The following is a 10,064-nucleotide window of genomic DNA, read 5'->3' as shown; positions in this document are numbered from 1 at the left end:
TTGAATAGACATTTCTCAAAAGAAGACATACAGATGACAAACAGGTACACGAAAAGGTGCTTAACATTATTGAACATAAGATAAAAGCAAATTAAAACTATAATGAGATAGTGTCTCACCCCAGTTCAAATGGTTTATATCCAACAGGCAGACAATAAATAACAAATGTGGATAATTATGTGGAGAAAAGGCAATCCTTATACCCTGCTGGTGGGAATGTACATTAGTGCTACCACTATAGACAACAGTGTGGAGGTTCTTCAACGAACTAAAAATTGAGCTACCATATGATCCAGCAATCTCACTGCTGGGCATATAGCTAAGATTGGAGGCAACCTAAGTGCCTATCGACAGATTCCTGTATAAAGAAAATGTGGTACATATACACAACAGAGTACTGTTTAACCATAAAAATGAGATCCAGTCATTTGCAACAACATGGATAAAACTAGAGATTATTATGTGAAGTGAAATAAGCCTGGCACAGAAGACAAATATCACATGTTCTAGCTTATTTGTGAAATCTGAAAATCAAAATAATTAAACTTATGGATGTAGAGAATAGAATGATGGCTTCCATAGGCTGGGAAGGGTAGGAGGCAATTGTGGGGAACGTGGGGATGGCTAATGGGTACAAATAAAATAGTTCAAAAGCATGAATAAGACCTATTAATTGATAGCACAACAGGGTGACTATAGTCAATAACTTAATTGTACATTTTAAAATAATGCAAAAAGTGTAATTGGATTGTTTGTAACTCAAAGTACAGCTGTTTGAGTTGGTGGATACTCAGTTTTTCATGATATGTTTATTTCACATTGCACACCTGTATCAAAACATCTTATGTCCCATTTAACTACTATTACTATGTACCCACAAACATAACAAAATTAAAAAATAAATTAAATATTAAACATACATCTACCATTTGAAATTGCCATTGAGAAAATGAAAAGTGTGTATGCCCATACAAAAACTTATACACAGATATTCATAGCAGTTTTTTGTAAAACCTCCAAACTGGAAACAACCCAAATATTCATGAACAGTTGAATGAATAAATAAAATGTGGTATATTAATACAATAAAATATTATTTAGCAGTAACTACTGAATATTAAATATATGCAACATTAAATACATAAAACATGGAGGATGGAAAAATGAGGAATTGTTCAATAAAGTTTCAGTTACACAAGATCAATACATTCTAGAGACTTGCTATACAACATGGTGCCTATACTTAGCAAGACAGTATTGTGCTTCAACGTTTGCTGAGGGTACATCTCGTTACATGTTCTTACCATGAAAAAAAAGAAAGGAACACAGGAAAGGTGCTGTATATGTCTATTACTTTGATAGCAATAATGATGTCACAGGTGTTTGCATATGTCCAAACTCATCAACTTGTATACATTAAATATGTTCAGTTTTATATATTAATTATACCTCATGAAGCTATTAAAAATAAAACATACAATTTTATTCCCAAAATAGAGGACTTCAAAAAACTTTTCACAAGATATTCACTCTAATCTACATTAAATGAAATTAACCAGTTACAGAAGGACAGATATGGCATGACTACATTTATTTGAGGTATCTAAAATAATCAGAGTCATACAAATGGGGATAGGAATGGTGGGACTGCAGAAAGGAAAAAAATGGAGAGTTGTTGCTCAGTTGGTATAAAGTTTAAATTATTCAAGATGAATGTGTTCTAGAGATTTGCTGTACAACAAAGTACCTTATTTAACAGTATTTTATTGTGCACTTAAAATTATCTTAAAAAGGTAGACCTCATATTAAGTGTTCTTACCACAAAAAAGAGACACAACAAAACTTTTGAAGGTGATGGGTATGTCTATAACCTTGATTCTGGTGATGGTTTCACAGATATGATGAAACTCACAACATTACATACAAAGTATACAAATTTGTGTATCAGTTGAACATTCATAAATCTTTTAAAATTAATTGAAAGTAAATGAAGGTTTATTTATGAACTTTATCCTATTCCACTGGTCTATATGTCTTTATTTTAGCACCATACTTAAATCTTATTTTTATTCAGCAATGGTGCTATCCATCTTATCAGTTTCTATTCCTTCTCTATTTCTATTCTTTCTTCTCTATTTCTGTTTCTGACACCCTAACTGTTAAAAAAAATTGTATATAATCTCAGAAGGAAAAAGTTTGTCATGATTGAAAGAAGTATAATGATGTTAGAAGACAACTGCAACAAATATTCCTTTAATACTGTCAATATCATCAAAATAATTGTATTAATAAAATACGTTGCTCATGTGTTTTAACAGTAAGCTTAAAATTATATTAAATCACGTTTTTATCTCATATAATATTTTAGTATCTCCATGAAGTAGTTTTAATACCATCCCCATTGTATACTTGAGAAAACCATACATTTCCTGATGTTTCAGCGCAGGAAAACATATCTGATTGAAATGCTGGCGTTCAAAATGCCCTTACGGAATTACATCCACAATATCACAACCACTGCTAAATTTATTTCATTATAACTGGCAAAATTATCTTAAGTGGAGAGTTATTTGGTTTCAATTTAATTTAACTTAAATCTCATCTAGTTCATTTACTGACTGTGTGACTTTGAGTAAAAGCAATAACAACAACAAAAATGTTTGCAGAGTACTTCCAGGCACTGTTCTAAGTGCTTTACATATGTTAACTCAGTCTTCACAACAAATACTTAAAATACCGTATATGTTTTTCGTCATCTTCATTTTGTAGATGAGAAACCACTGTACAGTGGAGTTAAGTAATTTGTTCAATGTGATAAATCCAATAAAGAACAGAAATTTGACTTCTGTCTAACTCCAAAAGCTATTGTAATTTAAGATTATGCTTTATCACTGTGGACCTTAATTATCTCAACTATAAGATTTGGATGACAATTCTCCATAAACTATTTGAGGATAGGGGCCATATCTTCAAAATAGTAGTTTGAACAATGATAGTAATTTTACTCTACCTTAAAATAGTAAGTGTTGCCCTTCAGAGAGGAAAAAGATAGAGGGCAGAGAAGCTTCAAGAGGGTACAGGCAGCACCTTCTCAGGATTAGGAGCAGAAAACTTAGTCACCACATGCTAAAGATCTGACAGCAGATATATTGTCTAGAGAGAAATTCTGAGATGGAGAGAGATGTAAAAATGTTGACTTATCAATGCTTAATTGAACCTGCTACATCTTCTTGCAGTTAACAATTTCCATTTTCCTTTCTGGGGGTAATTTGGTTGGTGAGTAGGATATCAACAAAGTATTCTGCACTACAAAAGAAGAGCATAGTGCTTCAGAAATCCTAATGTAAAAATATGCCTTCTCCCATCTTTTAAAAAAATTATTATTTTGCATTCCTCTCAGCCAAAAAGCAGTCTTCTTTCTGCTGGATTCCTTAGTAGAATGTTGATAAGAGCTCCATAAAATACTTGATTGAAGAATTACCTGAAACATGACTTTGTACCCATTGTAAATATGGGAAAATATTTTTAAAAATTGAGATTTCTGCCTTTCTTCCTAGTATGGTCACAACCCTCAGCCCACTCAGGATAATGGCAACAACAGAGGTATGGAACATTGGGAAAAAAGTGTATGAGGGTAAAACAACACATGTCTATGAATTATAGATAGTCCAGGACAAGTCCTCCTACAGTCCAAGGACCAGATTATAGTCTGGTCTGGAAATGCAGCATAATTTTAACTTCTTAAACTTATGCAGCTAGAAACAATCAATTGACAAGTTAGATCCCATTTGTCAATTTTGGCTTTTGTTGCCATTTCTTTTGGTGTTTTAGTCATGGAGTCTTTGCCCATGCCTATGTCCTGAATGGTATCGCCTAAGTTTTCTTCTAGGGTTTTTCTTCTTTTAGGTCTTACATTTAAGTCTTTAATCCATCTTGAGTTAATTTTTGTATAAGGTGTGAGCAAGGGGTCCAATTTCAGTTGTCTGCATATGACTAGCCAGTTTTCACAACACCATTTATTAAATAGGAAATCCTTTCCCCATTGCTTGTCTTTGTCAGGTTTGTCAAATATCAGATGGTTGTAGATGTGTGGCATTATTTCCGAGGCTTTCTTTCTGTTTCATTGGTCTATATAACTGTTTTGGTACCAGTACCATGCTGTTTTGGTTACTGTAGCCTTGTAGTATAGTTTGAAGTCAGGTAGCATGATGCCTCCAGCTTTGTTCTTTTTGCTTAGGATTGTCTTGGCTATGTGGGCTCTTTTCCAGTTCCATACTAAATTTAAAGTAGGTTTTTCCAATTCTGTGAAGAAAGTCAATGGTAGCTTGATAGGGATAACATTGAATCTTTAAATTATTTTGGGCAGCATGGCGATTTTCAAGATATTGATTCTTCCTATCCATGAGCATGGAATGTTTTTCCGTTTTTTTGTGTCCTCTCTTAATTCCTTGAGCAGTGGTTTGCAGTTCCCCTTGAAGAGGTCCTTAACATCCCTGATAAGTTCCATTCCTAAGTATTTTATTGCCTTTGTAGCAATTATGAATGAGAGTTCACTCATGGATGGCTCTCTGTTTGTCTATTATTGGTGTATAGGAATGCTTGTGATATTTGCACATTGATTTTGTATCCTGAGACTTTGCTGAAGTTGCTTATCAGCTTAAGGAGATTTTGGGCTGAGACAATGGGGTTTTCTAAATATACAATCATGTCATCTGCAAACAGAGACAATTTGACTTCCTCTCTTCCTATTTGAATACCTTTTTTTCTTTCTCTTGCCTGATTGCCCTGGCCAGAACTTCCAATACTATGTTAAATAGGAATGGTGAGAGAGGGCATCTTTGTCTTGCGGTGGTTTTTGAAGGGAATGCTTCCAGCTTTTTCCCATTCAGTATGATATTGACTTTGGGTTTGTCATAAATAGCTCTTATTATTTTGAGATATGTTCCAGCAATACCTAGTTTTTGAGAGTTTTTAGTAGGAAGGGGTGTTGAATTTTATAAAAGGTCTTTTTTGCATCTCTTGATATAATGATGTGGTTTTTGTCATTGGTTCTGTTTATATGATGGATTACGTTTATTGCTTTGCATATGTTGAATGAGCCTTGCATCCCAGGGATGAAGCCGACTTGATCGTGGTGGATAAGCTTTTTGATGTGCTGCTGTATTTGGTTTGACAGTATTTTATTGAGGATTTTCACATCAATGTTCATCAGGGATATTGGCTTGAATTTTTCTTTATTTGTTGTGTCTCTGCCAGGTTTTGGTATCAGGATGATGCTGGCCTCATAAAATGAGTTTGGGAGGAGTCTCTCTTTTTCTATTGTTTGGAATAGTTTCAGAGGGAATGGTACTAGCTCCTCTTTGTACCTCTGGTAGAATTTGGCTGTGAATCCATCTGGTCCTGGGCTTTTTTTGGTTGGTAGGCTATTAATTACTGCCTCAATTTCAGAACTTGTTATTGGTCTATTCAGGGATTTGACTTCTTCCTGGCTTAGTCTTGGGAGGGTGTATTTGTCTAGGAATTTATCCATTTCTTCTAGATGTTCTAGTTTATTTGTATAGAGGTGTTTATATTATTCTCTGATGATAGTTTGTATTTCTGTGGGATCATTGGTGATATCCCCTTTATCATTTTTTATTGGGTCTATTTGATTCTTAGAGTGGAGATGTTTCTCAAGGATGATGCCAATAATGACCCACAGTGGCCTGAGGAATAGCTAATTGTTGCAAAATTTTGCTTCATTGGATTTGCTATAGGCCATACAGAAGTGGATATCATGAGTCATGCTACACAGGCTGTTTTTTAAATACTGGAGAAATCCTGGTTGCCCCAGAACTGTACACTGGTTGGAATGAAGACTACATTTGGTGTTGATGTAACCATCCAGTAAATTGTTCTTGCTGGTATTATTGATAATGGTTTTTGGGGACTCTGGCCATCAGGAGATTGAAGCCAACAGAAAGACAAACTGTTGTATTGCAACCTCAAAGAAGTAAATTTTCAAGGGCTCCAAATGGTAAAAAAAAAAATTGAGTGGGTTGCAGAGAGAATTGTCACTTTAAAAAAATCAGAAGGCCTATGGAAATTTTGGAATTCCATGTGAACTTTGAGTAACATCTGCACATAATGGACCAGATGAAACTCTAAAGAGTAAAGCTGAATATGAAGAGAATAGCATTTTTACTGTATTTGTGGTAGTGGCAAGTGGAAAAAAATGGTTTGGGACCAGTGATGTATGGCAGCTCTACATATCCAGTCATTAGCTGTGTTCTTCTTAAACTAGTCTGGAGAACTTAGGATGTGTGATCTTCTCTTCAACTACCCAGTGGTCCCAGTGATCTTGCCTGTTAAACCATATTTTCTCCAGAAGGATCAGCTCATATTGCTGCTTAGATATTTGGAATAAATAAGCATTAGGCATGGGGAGAACTGCAAGGAATCATTTTGAACACATGGATTATCTTGAAGCAGGCCCACAAAAAAATCAGAGAATGTAATTTATAAGAAAGAACATCATTTTATTTCTTACAGAGAAAAGTATAAATTTCTAATTTAGCTGCAAAAAAATCAAGCAAGATAAAAAGGTGATTTTAAATTAGAGAACACAAATGAAATGCATTAGTGAATAAATGCTTCTCTAGATCCATATTAATAAATATGAACACCTAATTCCTAAAAAAAGAAAATATTCTACATGGGTATCTCATTTATCACAGTGTCTGTATTAGTCCATTCTCATGCTACTATCAAGAACTGCTGGGGAATGGGTAATTTATAAAGGAAAGAGGTTTAATTAACTCACAATTTCACATGGCTGGGGAGGCCTCAGGAAACTTACAATCATGGTGGAAAGAGAGGCAAACATGCCTTCTTTACATGATGGCAGAAAGGAGAAGTGCACAGCAAAAGGGGGAGAAGTCTATTATAAAACCACCAGATCTTGTGAGAGCTCACTCATTCTCATGAGAACAGCATGAGGGTAACTGCACCAATGATTCAGTTATATTCCACCGGGCCCCTCCCACAACACATGGGGATTATAGGATTACAACTTAAGATGAGATTTTGGTGTGGATGCAGCCAAACCAAATCATCCTGCCCCTGGCTCCTCCCATATTTCATGTCCTCACATTTTAAAACACAATCATGTCTTTCCATCAGTCCCCCAAAGTCTTAACTCATTCCAGCACTAACCCAAAAGTTCAAGTCCAAGATCTCATCTAAGACAAGGCAAGTCCCTTCCACCTATTAGCCTTTAAAATGAAAAGGAAGTTAGTTACCTCCTACATACCATGGGGGTACAGGCATTGGGTAAATACACCCATTCCAAACAGTAGTAATTAGCAAAAACAGAAGGGGCTACAAGCCCCATGCAAGTCCTAAATCTGGTAGGGCAATTATTAAAACTTCAAGTTCCAAAATGATCTCCTTCAACTTCATGTCTCACATCTGATGCAGGAGGTGGGCTCCCAAGGCCTTGGACAACTTCACCCTGCGGCTTTGCAGGGTACAGGCCCCTCCTGGAAGCTTTCATAGGCTGGCATTGAGTGTCTGTGGCTTTTCCAGGTGCAAGGTACAAGTTTTTGGTGTATCTACCATTCTGGGGTCTGGAGGACAGTGGCCCAGTTGGGACTCTGTGTGGGGACTCCAACCCCACATTCCCCTTCCATACTGCCTTACCAGAGGTTCTCCATGAGGGCTCCACCTCTGCAGCAAACTTCTGCTTGGACATCCAGGAATTTCCATACATCCTCTGAAATCTAGGTGGAGGTTCCCAAACCTCAATTTTTGACTTCTGTGCACCCACAGGCCCAATACCACGTGCAAGCTTCCAAGGCTGTGGTCTTACACACTTTGAAGCAACAGCCAGAGCTGTATGTCGGCCCCTTTTAGCCATGGCTGAGATGCAGGGCACCAAGTATCAAGACTGCACAAAGCATCAAGGCCCTGGGCCTAGCCCATAAAACCATTTTTTCCTCCTAGGCCTCTGGGCCTGTGATAGACAGGGCTTCTGTGAAGATCTCTGACATGCCCCGGAGACATTATCCCCATTGTTTTAGCAATTAACATTTGACCCTTTGTTACTTATGCAAATTTCTGCAGCCAGCTTGAGTTTCTCCTCAGAAAATTGGAGAATTTTTTTTCTTTTTTATCACATCACCAGGCTGCAAATTTTCCAAATTTTATGCTCTGCTTCCCTATCAAACATAAGTTCCAATTCCAAACCATATCTTTGTTAATACATAAAACTGAATGCTTTTAACAGCACTCAAGTGACCTCTTGAACATTTTACTGTTTAGAAGTTTTTCCTCCCAGATATTGTAAATCATCTGTCTCAAGTTCAAAGTTCCACAGATCTCTAGGGCAGGGGCAAAATGCCACCAATCTCTTTGCTAAAGCATAGTAAAAGTCATCTTTTTTCTAGTTCCCAACATATTCCTCCCTCTGAGACCACCTCAGCTTGGACATCATTGTCCATATCACTATCATCATTTTGTTCAAAGCCATTCAACAAGTCTCCAAGAAGTTCCAAACTTTCCCACATCTTCTTGTCTTCCTCTGAGCCCTTCAAACTGTTCCAACCTCTGCCTGTTACCCAGTTCCAAAGTTGTTTTCACATTTTTGAGTATCGTTACAGCAGTGCTCCACTACCTTGTGGTAACAATTTATTGTATTAGTCTGTTCTCATGCTGCTATAAAGTACTGCCTGAGACTGGGTAATTCATAAAGAAAAGAGGCATAATTGACTCATGGTTTGTCATGGCTGGGGAGGTCTCAGGAAACTTACAATTATGGCAAAAGAGGAAGCAATCATATTCTTCTTCACATGAAGACAGGAATAAGAGGTGCCTAGTACAAGTGGAAAAAGCCCCTTATAAAACCATTCTGTCTCACGAGAAATCACTCACTATCATGAGAACAGGATAAGGGTAACCATCCCCATGATTCAATTACCTCTTACTGTGTCCTTTCAACAACATGTGGGGATTATGGGAACTACAATTCAAGATTCAGAAGGTCACACAGGCAAACCATATCACTATCTAAACAATAAAAACCACCTTGCAAAATCAGTTTGACCAAAAATTCATTTCTAACAAGTGTTCAAATTACACATCATTTATATTACTTCCTCCTGAAGATTAAACATGAAATTTATATGTGGCTCAGAATCTTTGTTTCCAGAAAAAAAAATTAATAATATAATTTATTTTGATAAAATAACACCAATAAGGTGTAATCAATTATGGTGAAATAATCCTTTCTATAATGCTAAAAAAGTAATTTAATATTGCAATAGACGTCAATATACTGTATCTCAAAAGCACAAGCCATATTTCAAACTCAACACAAAATTGAATCTATATCAATTTTTGCTAAAAAAACATATAAAACTTTGGTAAATACAGAATCTATTTTCCTTTATTTAAATATATGTTAGTTAACATATCCAGGATGTAGACTGACAGATAAGACAGATGATAGATATAAATACAGATGTGGGTCTCTCTCTCTCTCTCTGTATATATATATATATATATATATATATATATATAATATATATAATATATAATACTCTTTTTAAATATGTATTCTAAATAGAGTTTTACTTTAAAGACAAAGAAGTCTTTGTTTCTACCAGTAAAATCATTTTTGCAATAGCTTTTTGCAAATTTGGAAGTGAAAGACTGAGATAAATCATAGTCACCTTTAGATGGAGCTGTTTCTCCTTAGAAATAATGGCTCAGACACATTTTATTTGACTAATCAGAAAAATAAGAATACTTTATATAATGCTATAAAGCAGTAATGGAGTTTTTTAAAACATTTATTCTCAACACAGCTAAAAGAGAAAATAATAAAAAAATCCACTTCAAACTTGCTCATGTTCTCACCAGACTCTAAAGAAATTTAGTCTAAATTGAAACCAACTCACAGTGCTGTTTGGTACATACCCAAGTCAGTTTCAGGGATGATATGATTCTGACGATTCTGAAGCTTTTATAGAGTAAATGGTAGAAAGTGCTGTAAAGTGTCATGGTTGACATCTAGAAGTTCATAA

The 10,064-nt window shown here is 35.6% G+C and overlaps 1 pseudogene; it reads left to right on the top strand.

Annotated features, from left to right (window-relative positions):
• Positions 1-620: 620 nt before the first annotated feature.
• On the top strand, positions 621-6,595 carry LOC129475354 (bifunctional phosphoribosylaminoimidazole carboxylase/phosphoribosylaminoimidazole succinocarboxamide synthetase-like; annotated as a pseudogene).
• The last annotated feature ends 3,469 nt before the right edge of the window (positions 6,596-10,064 follow it).

This window comes from Symphalangus syndactylus, chromosome X (assembly GCF_028878055.3).
Source record: "Symphalangus syndactylus isolate Jambi chromosome X, NHGRI_mSymSyn1-v2.1_pri, whole genome shotgun sequence".
NCBI lineage: Eukaryota > Metazoa > Chordata > Mammalia > Primates > Hylobatidae > Symphalangus > Symphalangus syndactylus.
This window is presented reverse-complemented; position numbering and strand designations above follow the sequence as displayed.